We start from the raw sequence: 6,000 nt of genomic DNA on the forward strand, positions 1-6,000 counted from the left end.
AAGGTAAGTCCCTTTTAATGCGGGAAAACTCACTCTTCCCAGCAGCTCTTGCTTCATCTCTCCTTCTCTCCTCACCACTCTGGCAAAATGGTGCTGTCTTTGTCACTATGAATGCAAGAAGACATTTGTAGAGTTCTGAAGGTAGTAGCAGGCAATTGAGAATGGACACAGGTCATGCATTATGGTTTTAATTACATGGGGTGGAATTTAATATAAGCAAGGGGATTGAAGTCTGAATATTGACAGGAACCCCATGTCACCTTTGTTGAGGACAGCTCACTGGTGTTAAGGGAGTTCTCAGATTTAAGTTGTCAGGCATTTAAATGACCAGGAGTAGGCCTTGCCCATTATTAAAGATCCTGAGGATGGAAGTTTTGCCCCATCCCATGTGTTATGGACTAAGCCAGACCATTCAAAACATTCTTAAGATGGCAGCTCAGACCATAATTTGCAATTTATTTCAGTAAGTGTACAGTGAAAATTACCCAGATTAAGTTAGCTAGGTTGACGGCAAGATTTTAAAACAGACAGAAATTTATTTACAAAATTACACAATAAAACACAATGAAACACAAAGAACAGAATAAAATACCTCTACTTTACTCAGCCAATCCAACTAGACTTAATTATGCTGTTCAAAATACACAACAGTCCAATAAGCAAACTCCCTTTAAAATCCAGTATAAATGGAACATATGCTTACAAGTTGAACTTGAAGGTTAGAAAGAGAGAGAAAGAGAGAGAGTTTCCACACAGTTCCCTGTTGAACTTCCAACCAGTTCAAGACTGAACTAAACTGCTCAGATCAGCTAGCTAGAGAGCTGACCACTCCCCTTTCTTTATACAGATCACTTCTAAAACATGACCACTTTGGCCTGAAGTCTCATCTGTTTACATATGAACAAAAGACCTCTCAAAATCCTTTTCATTTCTGTACCGAACCGGACTGATTGGAGCCTCACCTGGTTTATTACCCCTCTGAAAAAATATCCTTGTGCCAAGAAACAGCTTTTAGGAAAAAAATGGACTAGCTTTGTGATACCTCCCCTCATTAAAAAACAGTGAACCATCAATACCTAAAGATGGCTTCATTTTTAACCCTTCAAAACCCAGTTAGTAGTCTACACACACATTTACACTATACTAACTATAAACATGCAAACATGCACAACCACATGCAAATTCAGGCCATGGTATACCTGCCACCAAACGCTTCATTTGAATCTCGATAACATATCGGCAAACACATTTTCCCGACCTGCCACATGCTCAATTGTCAAATTGAATGGCTGCAACACCAAGCTCCATCTAAACTGTCTGGCATTTTTGCCCTTAAATTTTTCCACAAATGTCAATGGGTTGTGATCAGTATATACGATTGTCTCAGACGCATTGCTGGTAATATAAACACTGAACTATTGCAAGGTCAACACCATACTTAAAGTCTCTTCCTCCACTGTTGAATATTTCTATTGATGAATGTTCAACTTCCTGGAAAAATACCCAATAGGTCTTTCTATTCCATCGTCATACTCCTACAGGAACATTGCACCAACACCCACATCACTGACATCAATAGCCACCTTGAAAGGCTTTCTGTAATCCGATGTGGCTGATACAGGAGTAGTGGTTAACACAGCTTTAAGGCTGTCAAATGCCTTTTGACATCTTCTGTCCACTGAAACTTCTTGCACGTTTTTAACAATTCGGTGAGTGGAGCAGCTACACTGCTAAAGTTCGGCACAAACTTTCGGTAAAATCCATTCAATCCCAGAAACCATAGTACTGCTTTTTCCATCAACAGTGTGGCAAATTCCCCAATTAGTTTTGTTTTTGCATCTCGTGGGGCCATTTGTCCATATCCAATAGCATGGCCCAGGAAGGCAATTTGGGCTTTGGCAAATTCACTTTTAGCTAAGTTTACCACCAAGCTTGCCTTCCAAAGTCGATCGAACAAGTCTGATAAATGCTGTAAATGTTCCTTCCATGAGTCACTAAAAATCACTAGGTCATCAATATACACCACACAGTTGGGTAACCTGGCAATGACCTCATTAGTCAGTCTCTGAAATGTGGCTGGAGCATTTTTCATACCAAATGGCATGACTTTGAACTGATATTGTTCATTTGGCATTACAAAAGCTGAAATTGCCTTTGCTCTCTCTGACAGAGGTACTTGCCAGTATCCTCTGAGAAAGTCCAACTTAGAAATATGAGTTGCTTGTCCCACTTTTTCAACACATTCCTCCAACCATGGAATTGGATATGCAACAGTCTTTGTAACGGTGTTGACTTTGCAATAGTCCACACATAACTGTTGGGTATCATCTGGCTTTGGCACCATGACTATAGGTGAGCTCCAGACACTTTATCTCACTTCAATTATGCCATCTTGCAGCATACGCTCTATCTCTTTCTGAACCTGTGCCAACTTAAGAGGGTTATGCCTATAAGGATGTTGCTTAATTGGAACAGCATCTCTTATATCCACATCATGCACAATTAGGTTAGTACTCCCCAGTTTATTTCTGCATATCTCCCCATGTGATAGTAATAACTCTTTCAGGGCATTTTGATTTTCTTGTGGAAGGTAACTCAATAATTTATCCCAATTTTTGACAACTTCCTCATTGTCCAATTTGATTTGAGGAATGTCCAATTCAGAATCCTCTGAACTTGGTTCTTCATCCTGTGCTGTAATCATTAACACCTTCTGCTCTTGCTTTCCTTCCCTATCAAAATACTTTTTGAGCATATTCACATGACATACTTTGTGAGATTTCTTCCTGTCTGGAGTCCTTATCAAGTAGTTCAATTTCTTCTCAATTTCTTCTCTCACTAAACCTTGCTTTTAAAAGCTCAGCTGTTATTGGAATTAACACCAATACCTTATCCCCAATTGCAAAATTGTGAACTTGTCATTTCTTATCCACTTCCTGTTTCATTGTATGCTGTGATACTTTTAAATGCTGTCTGGCCAACTCTCCAGCTCTCTGTTGACACAGAATCCAAATGAGTGGTCTCTGAATTCTGACTTACTAATTTCTCCTTAATCAGTTTTAGTGGTCCTTTTACTGCACACCCAAAAATTAATTGAAATGGACTGAATTTGGTCAATTCATTTGGTGCATCTCTGATTGCAAAAAGTTAACCCTTATCCTAATCATCTGAATAATCCTGACCATAAGCCCTTAACATAGTCTTCAGTGTTTAATGCCATCTCTCTAGCACTCCCTGTGATTCTGGATGATATGCAGTAGATTTGAATTGTTTTTTTCCCAAGTTATCCATAACCTCCTTGAATAGTTTGGATGTGAAGTTAGATCCTTGATCTGACTGGATCTCTATTGGTAGACCATATCCAGTAAAAAAATTTGAGTAATTCTTTTACAACCTTTTTAGCTGTAATTTTGCGTAATAGGATTACCTCTGGAAATCTAGTTGACACAGTATTATTGTTAATAAATACTTATTCCCACTTTTTGTTTGAGGTAGGGGACCTACACAATCAGGAGAAAGTGAAGACTGCAGATGCTGGGGATCAGAGCTTAAAAATGTGTTGCTGAAAAAGCACAGCAGGTCAGGCAGCAACAAAGGAGAAGGAAAATCGACGTTTCGGGCATAAGCCTTTTGATGCTGCCTGACCTGCTGCGCTTTTCCAGCAACACATTTTTAAGGCCTACACAATCAATCAAGACTCTTGTGAAGGTTTCCTTAAATGCAGGAATAGGTATTAAAGGTACGGGTTTTATTACTGCCTGTGGTTTTCCGACTAGCTGACATGTATGACAAATCTGGCAAAATTCAACTACATCCTTGTGTAGTCCAGGCCAGTAAAAATGTCTTTGTATCATAGCCTGTGTTTTCCTCACCCCTGAATGTGCCACTCGCAGCACCTCCTTTTTATACCCCACTGGCAAAACAATTTGATGAATCGCTGCCCTTTTTTCATCTGCGTGAATGTGTGATGGTCTCCATTTCCTCAGTAAGACATCATTTGTTAAGTAATAACACACAAGAATGTATTCACTTTCTTTCTCAGTATATGTCTTTTGATATAACTGTTTTAACTCCTCATCTTTTTGCTGTAATTCAATCAGCTTAGTAGAGCTAAAGATGGTTGCATGTTTACCTATTTGCTCCTTCTCTGTTCCACTTACCTGATCAAAGAAAGTTTTGGAAAACACTATGTCAGCTTCCTTATGTGTGCCTTTTGATCTCTCCTGCTTTGCCTTGTGCCTCTGTGATCTTGTGATCACACAATTAGGGAAAATTCCTGGATAAACAATTTTTGTGTCTTCAGGTGCCTGCATCTCCACTGGCTTTTCAACTAGAGTAGGCAGCACGCCTACTGGTGAATCAGCGATATCATTGCAAGGACAAATTGTATTCCTGGAGCAGAGAGTTTGTCCTACCACAAATTCTCCTCTCTTCTATGGACTCTTACATAACTGAGCACTTTTTTGTCACACCATAAATTCCTGTTACCAGTACCTTCTCTGGCAATAGTCCCTCAGGAGTACATATCTCCTCATCCTTCAGCATCATAGACTGAGAGGATCCTGTGTCCCTTAACATTGTAACCTGTTTCCCTGCTACTCCTGGCCTATGTCAATAAACTTGACCCTCGCATGTATATTTTTTAAGCAGATCTGGCACTTCCTTCTTCACCATCCTCTGATCGTCTTGTACACGCTGAGGCAGTTGTCTAACCTCCCTTGTGCTTTTTGTTACTAGTCCAGCAAAACTTCCAGGCTTGTCTGGTTTTCCTACATCTGGCTTTCTCCTTGCCCAACAGCACTGTGATTTTTGTGGCCCACTTTATTACAATGAAAATACTGGAGTTTTTAACTTCTTTGTCCCCCTCAAGAGTTCCTGTGGTAAATTATCCTTATCATCTTCACTGAGATCTACCTTTCCCTTTCCATGTGAGGATTTCTCTTTGCCCCAGTTTCTATCCCTCATGGACTGAAACTGATTCTGGAAGCCAAACCGTGTTTTATGGACCAGCTCATAATCATCAGCCACTTCAGTTGCTAACCTTGCTGTTTTAACACTGCTTTTCCACATGAGTCCACACTACATCAGGCAATGAATTTTTGAATTCCTCCCAAATAATTACCTCCCTAAGGGCATCACAGGTTTGCTCAATTTTTAAAGCTCTTATCCATCTATCAAAATTGCTCTGTTTGATCCTTTCAAGCTCAATATAGGTTTGACCAGGATCTCTCCTTAGATTCCTGAAATGTTGTCCAAAGGCTTCTGGTACAAGCTCATGTGCACTTAAAATGGCTTTTTTCACCTGCTCAGACTCCCCAGATACCTCCTCTGATAGGGATGCGAATGCCTCACTAGTCCTACTTACCAGTTTTGTTTAGATCAAGAAAACCCATATTGCCACTGACCACTGCATTTGTTTAGCCACCTTTTCAAATGAGATGAAAAAGGCTTCCACATCCTTCTCATCAACTTTAGGCAATGCTTGAACATCCTTAATCAGTTTCTCACTCGGGGCTTCTGACTACCAGGGGCTCTCTTCCTCACTAAGCCTACCCTCAACCTTTATCTCCTGACTTTCTTTTTTAAGTGTCAGTTTTTGAAGTTCAAACACTCTTTTTCTTTCTCTGCTCTCTCTTTTTCCCTCTCTTCTGCTGCTGTCTCTTTTTCCCGCTATTCTACTGCTTTCTCTTTTCCCTTCTCTTCTGCTTTTAAGCGTAACTCAAGCTGTTTCATTTCTGCTGCCCTTTCCTTATCTCTCGCCTCTAACTCAAGCTGCTTCATGTGCAATTGAATTCTCACCATCTCTATAGATTCTGATGGTTTGTCCAGCAGGTTTAAATGCTGAGGTACTGCTGTAAATATCTCTCCTTTCCTCACAGAAGCAGGCAGTTCCAATTCCAGCTTCTCTGTTAATTTTTCAACTTGGTCTTATCAACCCTTTGCAAAACTTCCAAATTCAAAACTTCCAGAAAACATTTGGCAACTGAAAGAACCATTCCT

The sequence above is a fragment of the Hemiscyllium ocellatum genome, chromosome 10, assembly GCF_020745735.1.
Source record: "Hemiscyllium ocellatum isolate sHemOce1 chromosome 10, sHemOce1.pat.X.cur, whole genome shotgun sequence".
NCBI classification, from domain to species: Eukaryota; Metazoa; Chordata; class Chondrichthyes; order Orectolobiformes; family Hemiscylliidae; genus Hemiscyllium; species Hemiscyllium ocellatum.